The following is a 26,282-nucleotide window of genomic DNA, read 5'->3' as shown; positions in this document are numbered from 1 at the left end:
TGAGTCCACAGCACTGTGACCAGTTCCTGTGAGAAAGGAGGTCTCTGGCAGTGCTACCCAGCTCGCCTAGCCCAGTCGGGGCTGTAGTGCATGAGTCCAGTTGGTACACTGGCTCAAGGGCGATGCTGACAAGTAGATTGTTTGCTGTTTCATCCATTAAAGACGAACTATGGAAATTCATTAACTTTGATAGGGAGCATGCCAGGAAGGTAATTGATTCGTAAATACCATTTTGATGGCTGAGATACACATGTCTATCACGCACTGCAATATGCCAAAGAAAAAATTACTTACATTTCTGCATCAGTGGGCAGAACAGAAGAAAGACCTTTGTATAATAAACCAACTGTGGTGGAATAGAAAATAGAGATGAAAGTGCCAATGAAAGTTGGAATGGATTAAAACACGTTTGTACATCCCTTGCTAAGTGGAACCTACCTGCCCAGATATAGTATGACCATAAGTTATTTAATAACAGCAGAGGGAGGAAAGAGAAGCATGACCATGATCAACTCTGCTGAGAAGCCACCTCCATTGCAGGGGGGGGGGTGGACTAGATGACACTCTGTATTCCTTCCAAATCTACAGCTCTATGATTCCATCAGGCTCCTATCTCCAGCAGCTGTCTCCTGCCAGCAGCCACTACATCTGGTTACAAGCAAAGGGAAGGAAGGGAGGAAACCATCAGGCTCTTCCCTCTGTCACCTGTCACTTGATACCATCCATTACAACAGACTACAAGAAGAGAGAGGGAGGGAAAGCAAGGCTACTCCTTTTGACTCTGCCGAGGGGCCAGCAACTTCTGACTCCTTGAGCAGATTCCATTCCAGCTGGTCATTCTTAAAAGTTCATCATAACCAAAAAGTAGCACCTGAGTTTGCTTTTTTCCTTCTTCCTCCCAATACTTTTTTTTCCTTAATTTTGTGTCATGTATTTTAGATTGGCATTACAAACTTCTTCTTGATATTTATCAGTTGTCCTGAGACCTGAGGTCAAAATGCTTTAAATAAATAAATAAATAAAAGCAGTTTTGAACCCAATATCAAACATCTTGGACCCTGTGATTGGAAGAACCCTGCGATCTTGATGATGTTGCCACTGGGGGCTGCCCAGTTGGCATTTGATCCCCTGACAGGGCCTTCTCAGTGGTGGTTCCCAATTTGTGTAATGCCATTCCTGGTGAGGTGCACCCATCTCCCTCTTTACAGGCTCCCAGGAAGAATGTTAAAACATTCCTGTTTCCCCAGGCATTTGGTGGCTGACAGATGCCCTGAAAACATTGGCTGAGGAAATGTGGATTGTTTTTAGCTGCTTTCAGAAGATTTTTAATGGTGTTGTTCTTGATCTGTTTGCCGCCCTGAACTCCTTTGAGAGGAAGGGTGGGTTGTCAATTTAATAATAATAATAATAATAATAATAATAATAATAATAATAATAATAATTTATTTAAGCACCATCAGTGTACATGGTAGTTAACACAAGAAAGACAGATCCCTTGTGTCTTATGTTTAAACTACATACAACTAAATAAATCAGGTTACGCAACTGTTAATAAAACACAGTGCCAAAGATGGTGACAAAATACCATGAGCATTTCATGGTCCACTTTGTTTCCTGGTGGTCTGAGCAACTGACGTATGTCAGGAAAGTTTCCTGCTGTTAAAATTCTCTATCTACTTGAGCGTTCCACTTCTCTCCCCATACACCATCTGTCTCCTTCCCTTCTTTTCAAGATTCAAAGTGTAAACACTGAGAGCTAAAGAGCAGGGAAACCAAGAATAGAAGATGTGAAACCTAAGCAGTTTCTGAGCTCTTTGAAGGGTCCCCATAGATATCCACGTACAGGGAGCCCCCAATGGAGAAAAGGCAATCCTCCACCTTGAGCCTCTCCACCAACACAAACAAGTGGAAGCAGCATGCCATTCTTTCCACAGTGAGAGATGAAAGTGATGGCTGAATACAAAAAGAAGATGCATATGCTACTAAGGCAACTAAATCATAAGTAAGCAGCCAAATGGGCCCTAAAAAACGCTACCATAGGAGGCACAGCTGTTCGACAAGACAGAGAGAGCATCTTCCAATACAGATTAAATTCTGTGTTGCAAATCACATTCATATTCAAAACATTAAGACCAGAAAAGGGAGAGAGAGAGAGAGAGAGGGAGAGGAAAAAGTGATGGAAAACACTGCTTTCATAAGTGCACACAAACCAATTAGATGAAAACGTAATTTTGAGGGAAAGCAGTGGCAGTTTTGACTCCCAAACAATTTTGATTGGCTGCTTTTTGATGTGCAAATCAATGGTGCTGGGTTAGCTACCCGCAGGGCAGAGATGACCAAAATGTTTTGCTGTTTGAGGCAGGACAGTAGATGGAGTCTCTTCCCCTGCGCCCCAATTTCAAGAGACTAAACACTCAAGAGGAGAGAAGTACGGTAATCAGGTGGCGTGTGTCTCTCTCTCTGTGTTCATGGTACCCAGTCAAAATTCCAAATGTGCCAAGGAGACTCAAAACGTTGGTGACCCTTTCTCTAGGATTTGGGCAACACTTAGTTCAAACTTTATACAGTACCATTTCCACAAGGACACATGGAATCCTGAGGCATTGGAGAAGATGCTTGGATGCACTGTAGTGTATGCTGCCATTTTGTGTGAGGTGTTTGTGAGACCTGCTGTGCTTAATTATTGTCTGTCCAAATAGAGGGTTTCCGAGAAGGTCTCAGGGCAAAATTACGATGTCAGGTTTTCAAAACAAAAAAAATCTCCACATTAGTTTGAGGGATCCCACAATCCATTCCAATTTCTGAAGTTGCCTCCTTGTTTGCACAGAGGCACATAAGGCAACAATGGGGAACGTTTGGGCAGATCAGGCATGACAACATTCCCTTCATGGCCAATGTCATTGGTGGGCAAGACCAGGGACAAAGTGGGTGGAGCAACAAATGTAAATTTACCTTTGTACTATAGGTGCACTCTTGACACCCTTCTCTCTATGCAGGGAAGCAAGAAGAACTACTCAAGTTCAAGGACAAATTTTACCTGTGTACAGTAAGCTAGTTTCACTGTTTCCCACATATAGGCAAGCAAGAAACATTGTCAGAGTTCAAGGGCATATTCTAGCCAACCCAACACACTTCAGGAGGGCCAATTAGGGGTGCAGCCTTGGGAGAGACTAGCCAGGTAAAGAGGCCTGGAGGCCCACATGAATCCGTTCTCCCTGATATGGTGCTAGTCTTGTACGCATGGGTTTGCTGTATAGCTATGGAAGAATATCCAAATCTGCAACTGAAGTGTTACAGCTCAGAAAAAAGCTTTGGCCCCATATCTGCTGTTTGTGTGGACTTAATGTAACATCCTGTCATGTTTTTCTTTGTGCACCGAGATCCAGTAGAATAAATTCTACCGTACTTTATGAGCTTGTACTGTGTACTACCGGCAACTGGAAATATGGCTCTTAAGGTACACATGTACAATCTAAATGATTGTAGCTCGAATATCCTCTACTGTGCAGTTGTATATATAGAACGAAAAAGCTTCAAATAAATTGTGTGCATTTCTACTGTGGGAAGTAGCCGCAGGATGTGAAGTTCAATAGATCACCAGGCCAATCCCCCGAACATGCCAAAATCTATTATACTGCTGTCTCTTTTAACGATTCCCAAAGTTCTTGTGCTATATTTAACAGGCTTTTTAAAAAAATTCTCAAATATACGGCCAAGATCCATGTCCACAGAAAAAGCATTTCTTTTGTTTATGACTTTTGGGGGTGGGTGAGGGAAGCATACCTGATGGATCTGCTTTGATTCATTTCCTTCCATACCTCCACCACCCCCAAAGCTGTTTCAAAATCATTATCCTCCCGTTTAGCTCGATTTTAAGCTCTGCCCTTGATCTATTTTTAAGTGGCTGTGATTTTTCTGGAGTTTAACTCGCCATATCAATTTTAAGAAACAAGCATTCCTTCTGGTTTCCCTTAGAGATTTCAGAATCTCAAAGCAATTTGTCCCCCAAATTATTATGAACTCTCTCTCCTACTTCTCTACTACAGTGCCCCCAATTGAGTTTCAGCTTCTAAGACGCAGAGCCTGTTTCATCTTGTGGAAACTTTTATTCCCTCAGCTCTGTGTCAGAGGCTCATCTTCCTGGACATTTTAAAGGGTTTTCTCTCCCCTGCCTCTCGTTGTCAAAAATAGGAAGTCATGGTTTTCAATAGATAAGCCTTGGTTTATTGATACAAAAGCTTGGAGTTTTATTTCTCCTCTGCTGCTGTGCAACTTGCCTCATATGGAGTTAGTTTTTCTTATCAGCATTGTATCTTGCAAAAAGGCATTTTCTTCCATGAGATTTTCTGAGCACTCCAATGCTTACGATGTGGTATTCTGAACAGGGTACATTATTTAGGAAGGAACCAGTGAAATCTATTGGATCTCCCCCCCCCCGCCCTTGAACTTGGATTTCAGTAATAGAAATAGAGTTTATAGAGAACAAAAAATGCTGCCAGAGCCGACCTTCAGGCAGATTATCTTTCCAAGTGGTTTAGAAGAAGATCTGTGAATCTCATGGTCTGAGGCAGGGCCTAACCCAACGAAAAAAGCTGCAAAAGTTATCTGCGTTTAAGTCCCAGAACCCTATTCAACACACAGCATATTAAGGATATGTAACCACAGAAGGTGAAGGTTGTAGAATAGGCACTACCGATTTTGACAGCCCTGCTCAGTGCTTGGAATGAACTAGTTCGGTTTAAATAAGTTCACTGAATTAGCCCAAAAATCTCTGAACTGTACCTCACAGTAGCTCCCATAACTGCCAGGTGAATTGAACATGAATTAGGTTCATTTTGGGGTAGAATTTTGAACGGTTTCTAGTTCATCTTCAATTTCATTCTCTTACCTGTAATTTTTTAAAAATCTTCCCACTCTTTAGACCTTTCAGTTTAACCATTGTAATTGTTGGGAAATGTAAATAAAACCATTCACATGCCACTGTGAGTTTTTAAGGGTTTTGGTTTTTTTTTTGTCTTTTTGAGGAGGGGTCTTTTAAGTGTATTCTTTACTTTAGCACAGCAGCTTTATTTGGATGAACTTGATCTGAACTGTGTACTGAACAGGAACCTAACTGATATGAATTACTTCCCCTTTTTGGACATCTTGACCTAAAACTAGTTCCTTTTAAAAATGATCTTTCCAAGTTCTGAGACTGACACATCCATCCACCAGCTTTCCTCAGCTCTACGTTTGCCATCACATGGCCTGAGTAAGTCACCCCTTCTCAGCATCATTTTTCAACCAGGAATGTGGAAAATGACAAGTATAGTGGTACCTTGGTTGTCAAACGGCTTGGCTCCCAAACAAATCGACTCCCAAATGCCACAAACCCAAAAGCGAGTGTTCCGGTTTGTGAACATTTTCTGGAAACCAAACATCTAACGCGGCTTACGCGGCTTCTGATTGAGTGCAGGAAGTTCCTGCAGCCAATTGGAAGCCACACCTTGGTTTTTGAATAGTTCCAGGAGCTGAACGGAGTCCCGGAACAGATTAAGTTTGACAACCAAAGTACTACTGTATTAGGTGAGGGATAATGATGAGTGCCACAAAGATATGTGCATTGACCTCTTGAACAGAAATAAATGGACCAGTGGACATTTGTCATGTAGAGAATATGTCGGATACACATACACACCCATAATTTTTGTATCTTTCCCTCCTAACCTCAGCAGGAATAACTGGGATGGAAGGTTCTTTGAGACATCACATAGGAGCCAGCAAAAGAGGTGAGAGAAACAGCTGACCAGCTCAACAGCAGACCCGTTAGCTTCTTAATAATAAATCAATAGGACCACTCCACAGTGAGGACTAAAATGTCTGCTAGTGATGGGTCCGTGTCAAAGCTCTGACTTTACCATAGATCTAGGTTCTATCCCTCTTAGCTCCATGCACTGTAAAGGTTTATTTCATTTCACTGGAAGTCTCAGCTGTGATGTACTTTTTGCTTTTGTGCTTTTCTCCTCTTCAATGCTTGGTTGAATTTAAAAGCTCTAAGCAACCAGCTTTGCTGGTTACCGCAGCACAGGATCAAAAGCATCGATGCTTGACTGCTGTCTAACAGAATCTTTTCAAGTTTTTCAAGTGCAAGTTCAGTGTAATAGCTCCCCATCACCACCGAAGCATTTCTTCATTCATGGCATTAGTGTCACTGAGGAGAACGAGCAAATTATCCAGGGAGACCGAGACTTGCAGCTCTCAGATATGTTGCCTGTTTGCATACTTTCACAGGAAGAGGGTAAGACCAGGTTAAGCGATGAAAGCACTTCAGACATCTTGTCTGATAAGGTTTGATGTTAGATTGATGAGCAACTCTGATAAAAAAAATATGTTTACTTAACTTGGCAACTTAAAAGTCATGCTAAGCAATCGGAAGAATTGTTTAGTGTGGCTTTCCCCTGATTCCAATTGCAGTCTGAAGAGACCAGAGAGAGCCATATGACATGGTTCTGTTGATCACCTAGCTTGGCACCAAACCTGCTTTCATGTGGCATGCTTAAGGAGTATGCCCATGTTCTCTAGGAGGGCATACTCTCCAAAATTTATCTGATGAACGGCGAGAGTCTTAATAGCACAAGGATGGAAGAACGAGGAAATCCCAACTAAAGAATTATGGCAAGAAAAATTGATGGACTCTGCAGAACTGGCAAAACTGACACATAAATTATGGGACAAGGATAACTGTGACTTTAAAGATTCATTGGAACCTTTTACAAAGTTTTTAAAGATCCAACAAAGTGAATTGGACTCTTTGGCAGCTTTAAATAAACATTCACAAACTCTTTATTGATCAGTTAGACAAATTAAGGATTTATACAATTTTGCAAGATGCAGAAAATAGCATTTATAGAAAAAACCAGAGATTGGAACTGAGGGAAGTCGGGGTGGGGGTGGGGAGGGTGTGCTGTTTTATGGGAGGGAGGAAAGGGGGGAATTAAGGATGATATGTTTTAAGATAATATGTTCTGTTTAAATCCCTAATAAAAAATATATTAAAAAACAACAACAAAATTTATCTGATGAAAATAGGGAATGTCCTATTCCATCCCTCTAACATTTCTCCAGTGAAAATAGAGATGTCCCCTCCAGCATTTCTCCAATGAAAACAGGGACATCCTAAGGAAAAGCAGGACATTCTGGGATCAGATCAGGAACCAGGGACAGCTTCTGTAAATCCAGGACTATCCCTGGAAAAGAGGGACACTTGGAGAAGGGCAGCTAAAAGGCCACAGGAAGCAGCAGAAGGCTTCCCCAGTGGCTGAAAAGGGAGCTCCTATGCAGCAGCGAAAAGCTTCATTGCTGTCTTGCCAGAGGTGTTCTGCAGGCAATGGGGGCAAAACCAGGACATTCTAGGGTCAGGTTGCAAAAACATGAGAAGAGTCTTTGGATGCACAAGATTCTAAGCCCCCTGGTGCTCTCAGCTTACTCCCAAACAAGCTCCAAGACTAGACCAGCCTTTCAGTTAGTGTACTTAATTCCCACCTGTTGTCAGTGGAAAGAGGTGGTGGAGGAGAAGAAATAGAATGGTAGAGGAAGCAGTGGAGGCTGGTCCACTGGGGCGAATGGAGCCCTACCCTCACTTGTCTGCCTTGTAACTTACAACCAGCCCAGAGGGTGGCACTGTCTGGGGCCGGTTTGTTCCCCTTAGACTCAAATGTTGCCTTTGTTGAACAGGAGAATGGCGCCAAAACTAGAATTAGATAGCTTTGTCTGTCATTGGCCCTGATTACATCAACTGTTGGGGTCTTTGCCCTACCAATTCCAATGGGCACCACCCACCAAGGCAAAAAAAAAAGGGGGGGGAGCTGCTCCCACCTCCGAATCTGGATGGGGTGATTGCTCCAACATGAATTCTTCTTCTTCTTCTTCTTCTTCTTCTTCTTCTTCTTCTTCTTCTTCTTCTTCTTCTTCTTCTTCTTCTTCTTCTTCTTCTTCTCTCTCACATACACACTATACCTCCATAGGGTTCCTCTGTAAATTGAGTTTTGCATTTCCTATATTTCCATTGTGAAACAACAGCAAACAACATATTGCATAATCAAATGAAAATATCTATCTCCCTCTTAGGAGCATGATCACAATCACTTTCCAAGACCTCCCCACAAGAAGAGATGTCAGAGGCTTTGCTTCTCTGTGGCAAAAATTAAAATGGCATTCAGTGACCAGTAATGCACATATTTGACACCACGTCTGATCATGCAAATATTGTGGTACCTCAGGTTACATACGCTTCAGGTTACATACGCTTCAGGTTACAGACTCCGCTAATCCAGAAATAGTGCTTCAGGTTAAGAACTTTGCTTCAGGATGAGAACAGAAATCGTGCGGCATCGGCATGGCGGCAGCAGGAGGCCCCATTAGCTAAAGTGGTGCTTCAGGTTAAGAACAGTTTCAGGTTAAGAATGGACCTCTGGAACGAATTAAGTGCTTAACCTGAGGTACCACTGTAGGTACAATTTAATCCTCCTCCAAATCATTTAGCTTCAGTAACCCAATTTTAGGTACTATAATTCATACTTAAAATGGCAATTTCCTGTACTTTTTTTTTCCTTTGAGGGGGAGCAGTGCCTCACATGACTGAATGTTCTACTAACACAGCCCAAAATCCCTAAAAGGTAAAGGTACCCCTGCCCGTACGGGCCAGTCTTGACAGACTCTGGGGTTGTGCGCCCATCTCACTTAAGAGGCCAGGGGCCAGCGCTGTCCGGAGACACTTCCGGGTCACATGGCCAGCATGACATCGCTGCTCTGGCGAGCCAGAGCTGCACACGGAAACGCCGTTTACCTTCCCGCTAGTAAGTGGTCCCTATTTATCTACTTGCACCCGGGGGTGCTTTCGAACTGCTAGGTTGGCAGGCGCTGGGACCGAGCAACGGAAGTGCACCCCGCCACGGGGATTCGAACCGCCAACCTTTCGATTGGCAAGCCCTAGGCGCTGAGGCTTTTACCCACAGCGCCACCTGTGTCCCGGCCAAAATCCCTACTCGTAGATAATTAGCATGTGGAGGAGAATGCTAAGCTATAATGTTTTCCCAGACATCTAGTCTTCTATGTTCAGGGAATAATAATGAGTCTATGATAATAATCCCCTATTGTTCATAAGCATGACTTACAACTACTAGAAGCTGTGCATCATCAGCCTGGATAGTTCAGTTTGTTATAGCATGGTGCTGATCACTGGCAGAGGAAGGGGTGGGGGGAGCACACTGCCCCTGGCAGTGCAATCCTGGTGGGGTGCCATTGTGTTTGCCCCCCTGCCCGCACTGGGTGCCACGCCCGCAGGACACACGCCAGGCACCCCCCCACCTGCTCTCTGCCCCCCGGTGCCGGAGCATGAAGCTCCGCCACTGGTGCTGATAATGCCAAGGTTGCAGGTTCAGTTCCCATATGGGGTAGCTGCACATTTCTGCATTTCAGGGGTTTGGACAGGGTTTCTTCCAACTCTACACTTCTATGATTTTATTGTGACCCCAATCCTGTGGAACTCCTTCCTAATTAAGATTAGACAGATCCACAGTCATTTTGAGGTACTTTTCTGTTTATAGGATTAAAATTAATTCTTCTTCTTCTTTGCATTTATAAACATTTTATGTACAATTGGAGATTCTGGATATCAAACCATATGCAAATACAGGCATACCTTGGTTTTCGAACAGCTTAGTTTTCAAACGTTTTGGCTCCCAAACACCGCAAACCCAGAAGTGACTGTTCCGGTTTGCAAACTTTCTCTTGGAACCCGAACGTCCGATGGGGCTTCTGCGGCTTCTGATTGGCTGCAGGAGCTTCCTAAAATAAATGATTTTGCTATGGTGGAATGTTCAGATATGTTAGCAGTCACCTGCCCTCTGAACTGGCACAGCCCAGACATTTCTTTGCCCCCATGGTGTGGGCTTATCTAACCACAAGATGGAAGGTCTGTGACTCAGAGTTCTTGTTTGGTTTATGTTTTGTTTTTTGGGGGGGCTTTGTAAACCCCCTTGGGGAAATGGCACTCAGGGTTTAGGGTGTAAGAGGAAGGAATCCTCCTGGTCTTCCAAGCAGTTTTGTGATGTTACTAATTAGTAAATAAATAAATTTAGAGGATCCTGATTATGAATTTCCCATTCACATCTAGTTTGGACCAGAGAAATAAGGGGGAAAGTCTTCAGGGTGTTGCTTGTGAGCATTCCCTGATTCCAAGCAATGCTCTGATATACAGGGTTTTTTGTTAAAAAAAGGGAAAAGTCCTTTGCTGACTCAATGGAATAAAGGAAGGTATGAAAAGGCAATCAACTTTCACTACAGGATTCTTCCCAATTGCAAAATTGCCTCATTTATTTCACTAAGCTGCTACACATTACAGGTTTGAAGAGTAAATCATAAGGATCCCAATAACAGAAATTACTCCAGAAGTGAAAATTCTTCACTTGGCTCTAACAAATGATCTAAAAGGAAGGGCAAGGTAATGCATCTCAGATTGAAAGGGTTGCTCAGCTAGAGAAGGGGTAAAGCAGTAGCTCAGCAGATGGACACAGAAAATGAACAAGCCAGATTTACTATTACGATAATGGGCAATGACTGCACCCAAATTGCTTTTCATTTTCTAACCAGTAGCCCTTCAGAACTTCCACGGCCTACTAATTTCAATTATATATTAACTGATGGGTATTTTTTTTGCATGCTTTAAAGATAGACAGAGTGCTATCTTAACATAGGCTCAAATAAGGGTGAGTGAAGCTGTCCATTTCTCTTGGTTTCTCATATTTCCAATCTTAATTTCGGTTCTCCACATTAGTTTGTGTTTTCTTCAAAAAAAGGGTCATCATGAAAATCCATCAGAACCAGACGAAGCATAAAAAGGATGGAGAGCTCGGCTTCATGCAAGTGCCATCTCTGATCGCTTGGGGAAAGTCCTGGAGAGGAGGGGACTGAGAAGATTGTGAGGAGTCAGGGACTTTCGATTTCAGCAACTGATCCAAGGGGGCAAGACCTACCAGGGATGAGCTGCTATGCTCATTAGGCCTGACACCCCACCTAGTCTGTGCAGATTGTGTTCTTGGTAATAAAGAGTTAAGTCCAACTTACAAAGTGTGATTTATTGCCAGCTCGCTCCTGCCCTAGGCGCTCTCCTCTGTCAAGAGGCTTTGGCAGACTTATGTGGCTACAGTACTGGTGCTCCAAACAATACAGGTTGACTGGATCATGCAATTCTTTTCATTTCCCACAATGGCAATGTCACATGAAATGTACTGCAGTAAATTAAAAGGGTAGTGATGTACGGAAGTGAGAGCTGGACCATAAAGAAGGCTGATTGCCGAAGAATTGATGCTTTTGAATTATGGTGCTGGAGGAGACTCTTGAGAGTCCCATGGACTGCAAGAAGATCAAACATGTCCACTCTTAAGGAAATCAGCCCTGAGTGCTCACTGGAAGGACAGATCCTGAAGCTGAGACTCCAATACTTTGGCTACCTCATGAGAAGACTCCCTGGAAAAGACCCTGATGTTGGGAAAGATGGAGGGCACAAGGAGAAGGGGATGACAGAGGACGAGATGGTTGGACAGTGTTTTTGAAGCTACCAGCATGAGTTTGACCAAACTGCAGGAGGCAGTGGAAGACAGAAGTGCCTGGCATGCTCTGGTCCATGGGGTCACGAAGAGTTGAACACGACTAAACGACTAAACAACACAACAAATTAAAGGGTAGCTAGATCTATCCACCTGGTACATGTTAAAGTGCCAGATAGGGGTGGGTGGAGATTAAGTGAGGATCAATCAGACATCAGCTGTGGGATCTACCCAGGCGTTGGACATCCAAGGATGTCAGGCAGTGACACTAACCTTGGTCCATTGCATTTGTTCCCCATTCCACAACAGAGGCAGAAGCATAATGCAGATTAGAATCACTGTTGTACAACACTTCCGATGTTACATTTCACTTAATACACAAAGGTCTGTGTAATTAAACTACCTCTCACTTGTACTCATGTAAGCATGTGTACCAAAAAAAATTTGCAAGCCTGCTCCTTGTTTGGGACACAATGCCAAAGCTGCGGTTTTCACTTTAGGAGCAGACTATTTAATGTTTTCATTGCACCCCTCTCTTGTAATTATCTTAATTAGATTGCAAGATTTCCAGTTTATGTGGTTTCACAGTGACTAGCATCTTGCCATTTCCACTTTTGTTGGTGTCATGGAAGGCTGAACAGACTCAAAACTGGAAGCTAGACAATAACTTTGTTATCTGTCTCAAACAAGAACAGGACAGGAACAGGAAACTCGAATTGCACCCAGATTCAACTGAGTCCACTGCCACCTAGTACTGAAACTAAATAATCACATTGCCTGCATAACTGGGATCTCTAAGCTCTGCTTTTCATATAAACAATAGCAGATTGTCCCATTCCTGAATTATAACTGTTTAAAATAGCCAAATGTCATCCATGTGGAGTATTAGCAGTTAGTCTGGCTTGGATCTGTCTAACAGCACTACTGAAAATTTAAAAGAATGGCGCCATGGGAATATTTTAAAAGCTTAGAGTACATTTTGCACTCACTTAGCTGAAGGGAGTTCAAAATGTTCTCAATTATGTGTTCCTAAAGTCTTTTCTTGTAAATATACCTGCTTCTTTGTGAGTAATAAAATTCCTGCAGGCTTCTAAGTGAGCAGGCTTCGAAACAGGAGAAAAAGAAATGTTTCTATTATTATTTTTTAACGCTTCCCTTAAGATGATTAAAGTGATGGTGATTTTCTTCTTCTTCCATAGGTGACAAACTATATGGAATTTCAAATAGATGGAAAAACATGCATTTTTTAAAAAGTGCCGTGTGCATCTGAGTTAGCAGCATTAAAAATGAACCTCCCGTGGCTCTCCTGTATAATTCCATATACATTGTAGACACTTGAAGCCTCATCATTGTTCATGTTAAGCAATAAAATATATGTCACACAATAATAGAATACTATGCGAGTTGCACATTAACAAACACCGCCAGAAGCCAGTAGATTATTTGGTATGCACGATGTAAAGACAGAAGAGAGCTAAAAAATAATGGTTGGACACTGTGAAAAAACTAGTGTCACTGGAATACAAAAAAGGATATTATTCTGTGCTACAAGTGCTACTTTATGGCTAGCTGGATCTCCAACCAACCAAACTCCATCTACTGCAACAAAGGAACCAGATAGGCTCCTATACTCAGGGCCATTGGAGATCATGCCAGTAAGCCTCTGTTTAGTGTTCCCCTTTGCAAGAAAGCTATTGCTGATGAGTCAATAGTTCACTTTCCAAAGACTTTGCTGATTATTAGAGGTTACCCAAAGAGTGCAAGGAATGAACTTCTTCGTATGTCAATGTAGTGATGATAGGTGGTGTTCAACTAAGTGTTATGCAGAGCAAATTCACCGAAATTAATGGACATGACTAAGCAGGATCCCTCAATTTCAATAAGGCTACTCTGAGTAAAACTTTGTTTCAAAGGGGAACAAACCTGCTGCTTCCACAAGAATGTGCAAAGGAGGGTATGCAGAACATTGCATGTCTGTATTTAAATAAATCTTACATAATAGAAAATGCCAACATCATCCCATGACCATCCTAAGAAAATCAAATGCAAGGTATGCACTGGGAACCTTGTGATCTCTTACCGCTTGGAGAATATATATATTTCTGAACCTCTGATGTTGTTGCTTTCCAACCTCACCTATCCCGCACACCGTTTAGACCTCCCCTCCCATTTCTTATCCTGTAGAACAGCCATTCAGACATTGCAGCTGGGGTTCCATTGCTTTCCTGTATCTCCAAGATCACAGATCACTGCTTCTTACCGAGAAGTGGGAGGAAAGATGTGGGAAGCATGGTGAGTGGTGGCAGGGTCGATCTGACACTTCTGCTGTGCATACCATGCCAAGGTCCCCACACCTCAGTGTTTCAGTAAGCAGCAGTGATCCATGGTGCTGGGAAGCCAGAATAGCTCCACCCATGCTGCGTAACTGGCCACTACTTCTCAACTCGCCATAACACCCAGCCCCTTAGTGATGGAAAGTAAGGAGTAGGGAAGTGGTAAGCGTAGCAGGACTGGGGAGCAGTTAATAGAGAACTGCCTTATTCTGTTTTGAATGTTCCTCTGTGGCTCACCTGGGACTTCTCCCCTGCCTCCTGCTCACCAATGAGGGTGGGGTTGGGGGTGAGATGTCATCATGCTGTAGTTTGCAGTGCCACCTGTCTGTTACCAAGCAAACTGCAATGTGACAACACCATTGCATTCTTAGTATACAGTAAGATATACAGTTGTACCTTAGTTCTCGAATGGAATCCATTCCAGAAGTCCGTTTGACTTCTGAAAACATTTGAAAACCAAGGTGCGGCTTCTGATTGGCTGCAGGAGCTTCCTGCACTCAATCGGAAGCTGCGGAAGCCTTGTCGGATGTTTGGGTTCCAAAGAATGTTCGCAAACTGGAACACTCACAACATACGACTGTATATGTATCAGCTTAACTGTTTGGGCTCCCTTCCCACCCTAAGAATCATGAGAGCTATGTCTTGGTGGTCATTATACTAGAGATCCCTAACTGAACTACAGTTCCCAGGTCTCTGAGAAGAGGATATAACAATTAGCCAGTTGTAAGTCTGTAGGGTGGATTTTCTCAGTAATATATACATGAATAAATACACAGGCATAGCCTACAGATTATTAGTGCATCCTTATATAAACCCAAAGCAGTTTCATAGTTTTATATTTGCTCAGCTTCCATGTAGAAAAGGTGTTTTGTTTTGGATTTCTTATAAAGTCCTGCATGACTCTTGGCAGTACTTCTCAACCGTATCTCTCAGCTTAATTAAGTCGGTTTCTTCACGCTACAAATACCCTTCCTTGTTCAGCAGCAAGAATAAGAGGTAAAAAAAATAAAATCAAAATCAAGGGACATTCACTGAGCCATGAAGCTGTCAGTCCATCATAACTTGAATATTGATTATTATGAGCTGGTGACATTCCCTAGGCTCACATATCATAGTTGTTGACTGAGAGCTTTAGACTTAATTGAATGTGGTGCTGGTGCGAGAAGTGATGAACAATGCAGTGGATGTACAAGCTAAGCTTCCCAGCAGCCCAAGATGCATCAGAAAGTTATGAGGTGCTACGCACTTTCCAAAGCTCTGAAAAAGTTTTCTAATTTTAAGCAGAACAAGGCATTATCGAAAATTGAAAATAAAAAACAGGACTGCCCCCTCTAACCTATCAACTCTGTGTTGTTATGTCCCCCCTCCCCCACTAAACTGTCTAGTGCTTTCTGGGCTGCATCAATGGGAGTATAGCATCTAGATCAAGGGAAGTAATAGTGCCACTGTATTCTGCTCTGGTCAGACCTCACCTGGAGTACTGTGTCCAGTTCTGGGCACCACAGTTCAAGAAGGACACTGACAAACTGGAACGTGTCCAGAGGAGGCAAACCAAAATGGTCAAAGGCCTGGAAACGATGCCTTATGAGGAACGGCTAAGGGAGCTGGGCATGTTTAGCCTGGAGAAGAGGAGGTTAAGGGGTGATATGATAGCCATGTTCAAATATATAAAAGGATGTCACATAGAGGAGGGAGAAAGGTTGTTTTCTGCTGCTCCAGAGAAGCGGACACGGACCAATGGATCCAAACTACAAGAAAGAAGATTCCACCTCAACATTAGGAAGAACTTCCTGACAGTAAGAGCTGTTCAACAGTGGAAATTGCTGCCAAGGAGTGTGGTGGAGTCTCCTTCTTTGGAGGTCTTTAAGCAGAGGCTTGACAACCATATGTCAGGAGTGCTCTGATGGTGTTTCCTGCTTGGTAGGGGGTTGGACTCGATGGCCCTTGTGGTCTCTTCCAACTCTATGATTCTATGACTCCCATCAACATCAGCCATCAGGACCAAGGATCAAGCATGGTGGGAGTTGTAGCTTACAGCATCTGGAGGCAAATCCTTGGTCTAGTTCATCAAACCTCAGTCATCCACACACACACATATCCATGGAAAGGGTTGGAGATACCTAGGGGGAAAGAGACCAACAATCATCATTGCTCTCTTCTCCAAAGGAACTTCATAAACCTTATGAAGGCTGCCTGGGGCCTCCTAGTCCTCATTTATTTATTTGGTTCCATTTATGAATTGCTTCCTCTAAAATACCTCAGACTGGGGGAAAAACAAAAACAGCAAAAGTAATGCCCTATGGGGAAAAACAATTAAAAACCATGCCATGTATAACCATTTCATGTGTAAAAACTTTTTCAGATCCAACACAGATATAAAGAAAAAGATCTCCACTTAAAAGGCTTGTAGAAAAAGGAAAGTATTCAAAAGGCACCAGGAAGACAATGGAACAGGGCCTGTCTGATATTAAATGGGAAGGAGTTCCAAAAGGTAGGCGCCACAGTACTAAAGTACCAACTCCTCAATCGTACAGAGCAGACGTCCTGGTGAGATGGTATCTGCAGGAAACCATCTCCTGCAGAGTGCAGAGTGAAGCAATCAGTTGGGTGCATTAGGGGTGAGAGGATGTTTTAGGTCTCATGTGCCCAAGTTGTATAGGGCTTTGTATGTGAGGCAGAAAAGTGTGGAAGAATCAGCTATTGAACGCAAGGTAGGGGGGCCCTGCAAAAAGCAGAACAATTCTCTTGATAGCCTTAATCTTCTTATCATACTGCAAAGCAAAGCAAAATGGGAAGGGATTTTCAGTCCTTTTCATCATCAGGTGGGAACCCATGGAGAAAATCCAACAATTCTCTTTGCATAGAATCCTGAGATTATCCTGACCCCAGTTGTTCAACAGGAGCATTAGGCTCATCCATGATGAACAAACAGATGCAAATTCAGCAAAGCTCCTTGTTGCATTGACAACAGAACTCTTAATAACTAGCTTGTGGTGTTCAGCAATGAACTCAGTAGGACTATTACACCTTAAGTCTTAGTACTTCCATTGAAAGGCACTGTGAGTTGATCTAAAGCAGTGGTTTTCAGACTTCCTCCCTTCAGGGTAGGAAGTGGGCATTGATTCCTCGGCTGATCAGTTCTTGAATATCAAGAAGTCCCAAATGTTGAACAAACAATCCTACATTCTAGCCGTTGTGCACAGGTAACAGTCCTTAAGAGGCATACCCTCTGTGAATATATCTGATCCTTTTGTAAAGCCATCTACCAGGAGAAAACACCATAGAGACTTGGTTCAGATGACTTCTGTTGTTACCACAACTTTGTGGTTAAATTGTTTGTAGTGTTGCACGCCACCCTAATCTCTGAGTGGTACGAGATTCCAGGTGTTCCAAGCACTTACCCATGGTCTATGCTCCCCTTGGGAAATGAGGCACAGTGGAGACTGTGGTGTCTTCATGATATAAGGTTTACTTACATAAATATATGAGATGGAGGGGTTCACAGCATTTACACCCCAATATGGTCTTGCTTCTCCCAATAGATTCCAACAAAAACCAGTCATGCATCTGTCTCCCAACTGCCCAGGCTGCAGCCTTGCTTCTACCTTCTAGCTCACATAACTCAACTCTCCACTCAGGCCTCTGTCTTCTAACTACCAGTGAGTTGAGGGAGGCCCACTCATATACCATCAGGCGCAGAGCCACTTCCGATTTTTCAGCCCATACTCTGTTGCTGAGATAAGCCCTTTTGCTATAGCTCTAGGTGAAAGCTGAGGCGGCAGACAGACAATCACTCTAGAGTCGGCTAACCTTTCGTCACACTGTAAATTTAAACCCATCTACACTATCAAGTCACTGTCAGATAAAATATGGTGAAAGCATAACTCTACAGCTGATTACTTGGCATAGTTATTAATGGCCAATGACATACTTTTGCTAATTTCTTTCACAGTTTCTTTCTGCTGTTGCTGCAGCTCATTCTGTCTCATAATTTAGTCCTCTGTGTCTCAGCTTTCTTGATCTCCTCTATTCCTTCTCCTCTTCTCCCTGTTGCTTCTTCTTCTCATTGCAGCTCAGCTGCTCTTCTGCTGCCCCTTAAACTCTTCCATGCCTGTCTCCTCCATTTCCCTAGATTTCGTGACATTTTCCTCTCCACTTTCTACACCATTCCCTCTAGAGTTCCATATAATGGACTTTCAAGAGGGAGCATTGTGCACCAACTCTGCAAAGTTACGAAGACTGATGGCAACACTTCCCAAACTTTCTGGACTTTCTATTAGGGATCCAATTTGTACAGCTTTCCCTTGCTGTCACTGCTTCAAACCATCTGACATTTAACAGAAAAATAACGTCTTTCACAACACTACACATTTAAAGCACTTTGTGTGTTCAAGAAATGTCATAATGCCATTAATTCACATTTTAGAGATATGTAATTTTTGCTCTATTACAGAAGACTGCAGCCAGCAGAGTGATTGCATGAACACAGGGGGAAAAATCTACAGGAGACTTGTTTGGAAAGCATTTTTTTTTAAATGAAAAATGAAAAATCAATAGTAAATGCTGTCAGATCTTTGATTTGTGAACCTGGGGATGCGTGTTCAATGGGTCTGTGAGGTAAATCCTCTTTTACAAAACAAAGCCTAAACAGTGAAGGACAACTAATCCCTAGCCATTAGAAGATTTTTAAGGTTGGATACAGTAGAAGATGTTAAGTTCAAAGCAGGAGGAAATAATTAATGAAGTTTGTTTTCCTTTTGACAATATATATATAGGTGCATAATGAAGGCACCAGGTGAACTTCCCTGGGGAGAGCATTCCATAGACGGGGAGCCATTGCAGAGAAGGCCCCATTCTCATGTTGCCACCCTCTGGACCTCTTGAGCAGGCGGCCCACGAAAGAGGGCCTCAGAAGATGATCTCAGGGTCCAGGTAGGTTCATATGGGAAGGCTTTATAGGTCAACACCAGCACTTTGAATTGGGCCCGGAAACTAATTGGTAGCCAGTGCAGTCGGACAAGGATGGGTGTAGTATACTCAAACTGTCTTGCTCCGGTGAGCAACGTAGCTGTTGACTTCTGCACCAGCTGAAGTTTCTGAACCGTCTTCAGAGCAGCCCTACATATAACACATTAGAGTAATCTGCAGTGGTCAACAAGTTACCTGTAAGAAGCCAACAAGCAAGGCATGAGCACAACAGCAGTCTCCCCTTTTGTATTTGATTTCAAACAATACCTCAAAGATGTAAGAATGAAACTGGCAATGAGCAATGAAGCAGGCTATCTGGTATCCAGATATTTACATTCTCGACTTCCCACAGTGCCTAAGCATCCATAAAGGGGGAAAAGGAGTCATCCACTTAATGATGTTTAAATCTACAACCCAGCGCTAATATGCTGCATTCCCTGCTGGGGTTGTAGGTTATCTGAAGGCACGTTGATCTTTGCCGAACATCAAATGGACTACATAAACATGTTGATTTGGCATGCAATACAGGTCTGGGCCTTCAGGTAAAAAGAAGAAGACAGCATTAGCAAATAAGTCATAATAAGTAATGTTCACAAATCTTTTTCTTAAAAAAAAAAAGAAAAAGCGCCTTGTGCTATATGAAGAATAACAGGTATTAGAACGAGGTCCCGTTATCTCTGGAAAACACATTTGTTAGGCATATAAACAAGATATAAATTATGTATACCTTTGCTGCACCAACAAAAATATAACCCTTACGTTAAAAAAAAATCATTAAATTTTAAATAAACTGCAGCATTAGCTCGTGAGAAAATTGTTTATTTCAAGACATTTCTGCACCCATCAAAGGGCAAGTGATACTATTTGTTATTCCTGGTGGAAGAAATGTTGAATCACCGGGAAGGAAGTGCTTAATTGCAGAACTTTGGGTTAAAAGTTTGGGTAACGGGAAGGTGACACTAATTGCTACATTGAAACCTGACCTAGGGAGTCAGTGACAAAATGCAGCTGAATAAAAAATCTGGCTCCCAGGTAGGAGGCTGTTAGGGTCTGGCTGGATGAGGAGGAGAGGTGGAAACTGCCTGACCAAGAGCCCCACAGGGAAAGCACACAGAGAGAATTTGGATCCTAGATCCTGGTGTTGGGAAACCAACCACACCCCAGAGAAGGGGAAGAACTGGGAAGTACTGAAAGTGTTAGGAATGTGGCCCCCCAGGACCCAACAGCATTGGGAAGTGAACAAAAGGTTATGTTAGAATTCCTGCTCCATGATTGCAGTCATGGTATTGTTGTCTATCACATGACGGTATATGTTTTGACTCCACAGAGTGGGAAGTGACGGAGACTGGATGTTTGTATTACTGTGTTCTGTGAAGTGAGACTATTGTCCTTTGTTCTTTTTCCTCTTTGCTGTCTGATGCTAGAGAGAGAGGGAGCCATGTTGCAGTGCTGTGTGTGTTATATGCAAATAAAGTAGATTAGCAAAAATGCTGAGTTGCTGAGGTCTGTCACACAAACTGCGCAGACTCTGTGGATCCCTAAGTGTGCCGATGTCTGTTGGCATCGGTCGCTGTGATGTTCGGGCTGAAGAAAGCTTTTGAAGCTCCCAAATGATCGACCAGGAGGGAGGGAACATGCCAGTCGGGCACGTGTCTCTGCCAGGGTCCTGACACTGACAGCCCACAGCCCTCCCTTCCCATGCCGGATGCTCCTAGCTCAGATGAAGAGGGAGAGTTGGAAGGTGGCCAAGGCGAGGCCAGGCTGCAAACAGATAAGATAGGCTTGGGAACTTGTCCTCTGACAGTGGGGAAGGGCCAGTCCAGACTCTCAGTCCTCAATCTCGGCTTTGGGAACACCTCAAGAAGGAGCAGAAGCGGAGGGAGAGAAATACGAGGTTCTGGCGTCGTTCCTGTTGGAGGCGGAGCTCTGATTCAGATGAGAGCATCTATCGTTGCTGAGAGGGAGTGCAAAGCTCCGCTCTGGATATTTATTTCTGTAAATAAAACTACCTTGAAATGATGGGAGACTTCTTACTGCTGGTCAGCCAGCTCGTTACCAGAGATCGTTACAGAAAGCTGGGAGCTTGGAGGAGAGAAAAGGCAGGTGCCCAGCCCAGGACAGAGACAGGAATCAGATTTGGCAGCTCCAACCCAGAGCCACCCTGACAGCTTCTCTGTTGACAGCCTACAAGCACCCCCACCACTCTCAGAACAAGGCGCCTATTGCATGTGACCGAGCAGAGATCCAGGGAGAAATAGAGAGGGTCCCTGGGGGCTCACCATAGACAGTGAGAAGGGCCTGACACAGGGGGACATGGAGTGGAGGGAGAGTTACAAGGCAGTAACTTTATCTAGACCGGAAGTCTCTGTGTGTTCTATGTTCTGCTTCCTTAGTAAAGACGCTAACTGTAAGCAGTGGAGAAACTGCATGCTCTGGCACTGGGGGCAGAAAGAAGGCAGGGGCATGGCTGGCGCATGTCCCGGGGTGGTGGTGCATGTCCCGGGGTTGTGGCATGCGTCCTGGGGTGTGGCACGCATCCTGGGAGCATGGCACATCGCCCGCGGGGATGTGGCATGCGTCCTGGGGGCATGGCACCTGGCACGGTTGGGGGGGTGCATGTTCGGAGGGCAACTGCAATGGTACCCCCTCTCCGATGGTGCCGGGGGTGATACGCTCCCCTGCCCCCCATTCCTCTGTCAGTGACTGCAAGTTATGCAGTGTTTCACTGTTTTTCTCTGATCTGCAGGTGACCAGTTCTCCTTATTAGCTCCCTGACAGAGGCTCACATACACAAACTCCACATAATGAAATGTAACTTCTGGTACAGGGGTAGTCAATGTGGTACCTTCAAGATGTTGTGGACTCCCAACTCTAAGCAGACCCAAGCAACATGGGATCAGGGATGATGGGAGTTGTAGTCCACAAAATCTGGAAGGCACCATGTTGACGGCCCCTAATCTAGTTTGTCTTGAGGTATATGGGGTGCTCTGTTTTGAATTAACTAGAGGCAGGTATGAAAGGGAATGCCTGAAGATGTATCTGGGCTTCTCAATTTTTCTCTGAGCAGATCCACCAATGGTAGCATTATTATCTAGACAGGCAGCCTCATTCATGTACAGTACATATTTTTTTCATATACTACTTGTGCCTCAGAAATTGACACTGTTTTGTAAATCCATTCAAAGCAATGCAATCTTATTTCCCCGATAAGATGACCCTGCCGCCACACACAAAAATCATACTCATTTGGAAATAGGAATGTTTGAGGATTTTGATTTGTCTCATTCTGATGCAAACTGACCTGATCTGCAACTTCCAGGCTCAGAATGTAATGATCATTGGATTTTGTACTTCTCTGGGTTTTTCAAAATATTTCTTGGTTCAGAAAATATACCTAAAGGCATTTAAAATGCCTTTTAAAATCTCAAATACTATTAGAAATAAAATAGTATTTAAATACATATGTCGTGATAAAATATGCAATTAAGCAAATGCATATTTAAATATGAATTTTATGCAGAATATTTTCCCCAAGTTACAAATAAATGCAGAAACAGACAGAACAGACTTACGACTGAACACATGTAAAATTGAAATGTACCGGAAATAGAATGATCCATCTATCCCTAATTGGAACTCCCAAGTAAGGCTTGTTAAAACAAATGGAGGCTGTGCAGTAATAGCTCTTATTGGATTACATCCTAGGTCTGAACTGTGTCTTCCCAGCAGTCAAGAGACTAAGTATCTACACAGCTTTCATCACAATCATTTTTTTAAAAAATTGGGCAGATAGATTCAAGACTAGAGAATGCAATGCTGAATCCCAGGGTGGCAGAATATTGTCTCAGAAGTTATACTCCCCTCATCAAACTACATTTACTCCTGATCCATACATGTGGACATGATTTTGGCTATGGATGGGTGAATCATTTTTCCACTCTTAAGTTCAGTTCCCCATCAGTTTGCAAATTTAAAAAGAAAAATAAATCCTCATGGAAATCCAGCGGAGTTTTAGTCTGAATTTCTCCTAATGTAAACATCTTTGTAGACAATTTTGTCTATTTTCCACAAAGCAATTTAACATTTGTGTGTGCTACTTTCAGTAATACTGATGCAGTTTACTCTGATGTGTGTGTGCATGAATATGTACGCAGTTCTTGCCAATGCAAAATTCAGAGAAGTGTGAATTTCAAAGGACAGTTGTGTTTTGGTCCTCATTATTTCAGTTACATTTGCCTGTAAATCTGAACCAAAATGAATGTCTCAGCCATCCCTAATCATCTTCTTCCCATGATGGCAGTCTCTGCGCACTGACTTCCAGCTGGTTACCATACAAGTTTATTTGGGCGAGGCAGGGAAAGTAAGTGGGCAGGTAGAAGAGCAGACAGGGATGGGCAGGCATACCAATGGAGCCAATTCAGTGGTCCTGCATAAGTGCAGCTCTGACTCCACCACTGCCCTGCCCTTGACTTGTCCCGGTACAATCCAGTAAACAGCAGCAAAACTGCTATCAGGAAGGCAGTGGCACAGCAGCACTTCACTGAGCCAGCTGCTCCTCTCTCTGTGTATTGATTGACCAAGTTATGAGGGAAAAGGCTTTGGAGAACTAGATCTCTCCTCCCTTCAAGATATAATGGTCCTTGGGTAGCCCTGTGGTGAAGGTTGGAGTGGGATGAGAGACCTTGTTAAAATTCCCTCTTCTATCCCTTGTTGAAGACCCAGGAGCCTAGTCTTCTTTTTCACCTGGCCACCTGAATTCCTGGGCTGACCTCAAAGCCAATGGGAGAATGCTTTCTCTAGGGCAGTGACGGCCAAACCTGGCCCTCCAGCTGTTTTGGGACTACAATTCTCATCATCCCTGACCATTGGTCCTGTTTGCTAGGGATGATGGGAGTTGTAGTCCAAAAACAGCTGGAGAACCAGGTTTGGCCATCACTGCTCTAGGGTATGCATGGTTGGAAAGAGAACTCTGAGTAGCCCCACATTCTATGTGTGGCAATACAATATTGTGAATTGGTGTTACACACACACACACACACACACACACACACACACACACACTGCTTTTAGTGAAAATATTCTTTAATTCAGCAAAGGAAAACATACTGAAGTAGGTTTTGAGAGAGGAGAGAGAGAGAGAGAGAGAGAGAGAGAGAGAGAGAGAGAGAGAGAGAGAGAGAGAGAGGTATTAGAATAGCTAAGCCTACCTCATGGAATAGGGGAATTAAATCTAATTTTCAGTATGACCAAGCAGTGCTCTCACCAGCTACATTTTCTATATTCATAATATGCATGGTGTTGCCTTGAAATGCTGTGGGGATTAAAAAGAAATATATATATTTGAGAGAGTCAGCAATCTGCAGGCAAGACCACTATTGTCTAGTTAATAGGTTTAAAAATCAGGAGACATGCAAAATACCAATTTAATGTGCCCACATTTAACCATCTCCTATTCTTCTACTTACGGAAAGTTTACTTTGGAAGAACAATGATTCCTAAATCCTTAACTGCGAGTGATGTACCATCCTGAAGCAGCATAGCTGGTGATTATAAAGAGGACTTATTATGTCTGAGTCCATCAAGATCCAGATAAAACCCCATGACCTTGAAAGACAGACTTTTGCTATGAGCCACCACTCAGTTGAGCAGTAGAACATCAGAAATTCAGCTCTGATTTCAGACATGAGGATGGTGTCATTTCTTTCTCACTGTAGCTCTGCCCCATCCCAGTAGCAAATAACCATTTCTACTACAGTTACCTACTCATCAGAGCAGCAGCAGCTCCCATGGATATTCCTAGGGAGCTAAAAGAATGTCTAAAAATTATGTTTATGTGGGTTGCTTTAATGATGTAGATTGTAAGCATACAGGTGAGGCATCACAAGGAAGACTGGGTACCACCTTCATAGTTGCTGACTGTTAAATGATAACTAATCAGAGGCAGCTACAGTTGTAAATGGCAAAAAAAGGAAAGGAAGAGGAGCAGGTTTGCTCAGTTGTGTAGAAGGTAGAAATACTCTTTGTAATGAAGTGAGAGCAGTAGTTTACTTGCTCGAATTAACAAATAAGAAACTTTTGATAATTTAAATTCTAGATTAAAATTGATTACTTAATTGAGAAGGGGATTGTAACAAAAAAAAATCTTAGGCCTAATTTGAATAGTAGAGTGCCTGGCATCTGGTGGGCAATCTCATCCTTTATTTCCACACTGTGGCTGCAAACCAAATCGCCTGTCGGGAGAGTTATGAGATTCAGGTGAGGGTCAGATGCCTTTTCAATCTAAGCAGGTATATAAGAGGCCTTCACCCTCCAGAGCCTGAAGGGGCCAAACATCTGTTGTGAATACATGTATTCCTTCATTCCATAGCCCACTTCTAGGAATCTAGCTAAATGATGCAGTACTGTGTCAACTCTTCCATGTGCAAAGAGGGCGATGGAGCTCCCTGAAAGCTGCTTTGTTTAGACAGGAAAGTAGCTCGGATGAAAATATCTGATAGTTCTTAAAATGAAAAGCATCTGAGTTAGATGATCCAAAGCCATCTAACCACACTGAAAGCAATCTCTCTCCCTCCAGGTGTCCGTTTATTGCCAAGTGTTGTCTTTATTATCTCTGTTTACAGCCATAAGTGGAAGAGTAAATAAACTCTTAAATAACACCATGTTGAGGGAACAGAAACAAATATTGACTGAATTAGAGTCAGCCTTTGCAGCACTTTGCTGCAAGAGATAGGACTCGGTGGGCAAATGTAATTAATGAATCTTTTCCCAGGGTGTGTTGGTAGCCTGCGCCTTTAAGCAGGGCCATGCAAGAGCTAGATGTTTTTGGTTTTACAGAAAGTAAACTCCGCTAAGAGACTACATAGTAAGGCACTCCGGGATTCAAGCAACCAAATCCTAGCACTCTAGTCTCACTCCCATGTGTCACCCTGACACCTTACCAGAAAAGGGAACTGTCGGCCTTCTCATTGCAGTACTTAAGTAGTCAGAACCACTGAGCATCTTGGGCTTGCCAATCAGAAGGATGGTGCTTTGAATCCCCACAATGGAGTGAGCTCCTATTCCTCTGTCCCTGCTCCTGCCAACCTAGCAGTTCGAAAGCACACCAGTGCAAGTAGATTAATAGGTACTGCTGTGGCGGGAGGTAAACAGCATTTCTGTGCGCTCTGGTTTCTGTCATAGTGTCCTGTTACGCCAGAAGCGGTTTAGTCATGCTGGCCACATGCCCAGGAAAGCTGTCTGTAGACAAATGCCAGCTCCCTTGGCCTGAAGCGAGATGAGCACCGCAACCCCATAGTTGCCTTTGGCTGGACTTGACCGTCCAGGGGTCATTTACTTTTCTTTTCTATTTACTTAAGTACTGTAGGCACTACCAATCCTGCAACTGAACAGAATGCAG

This window comes from Podarcis melisellensis, assembly GCF_964234715.1.
Source record: "Podarcis melisellensis genome assembly, chromosome: 9".
NCBI classification, from domain to species: domain Eukaryota; kingdom Metazoa; phylum Chordata; class Lepidosauria; order Squamata; family Lacertidae; genus Podarcis; species Podarcis melisellensis.
The sequence above is the reverse complement of the archived record's forward strand: the minus strand, read 5'-3'. Positions refer to the sequence as shown.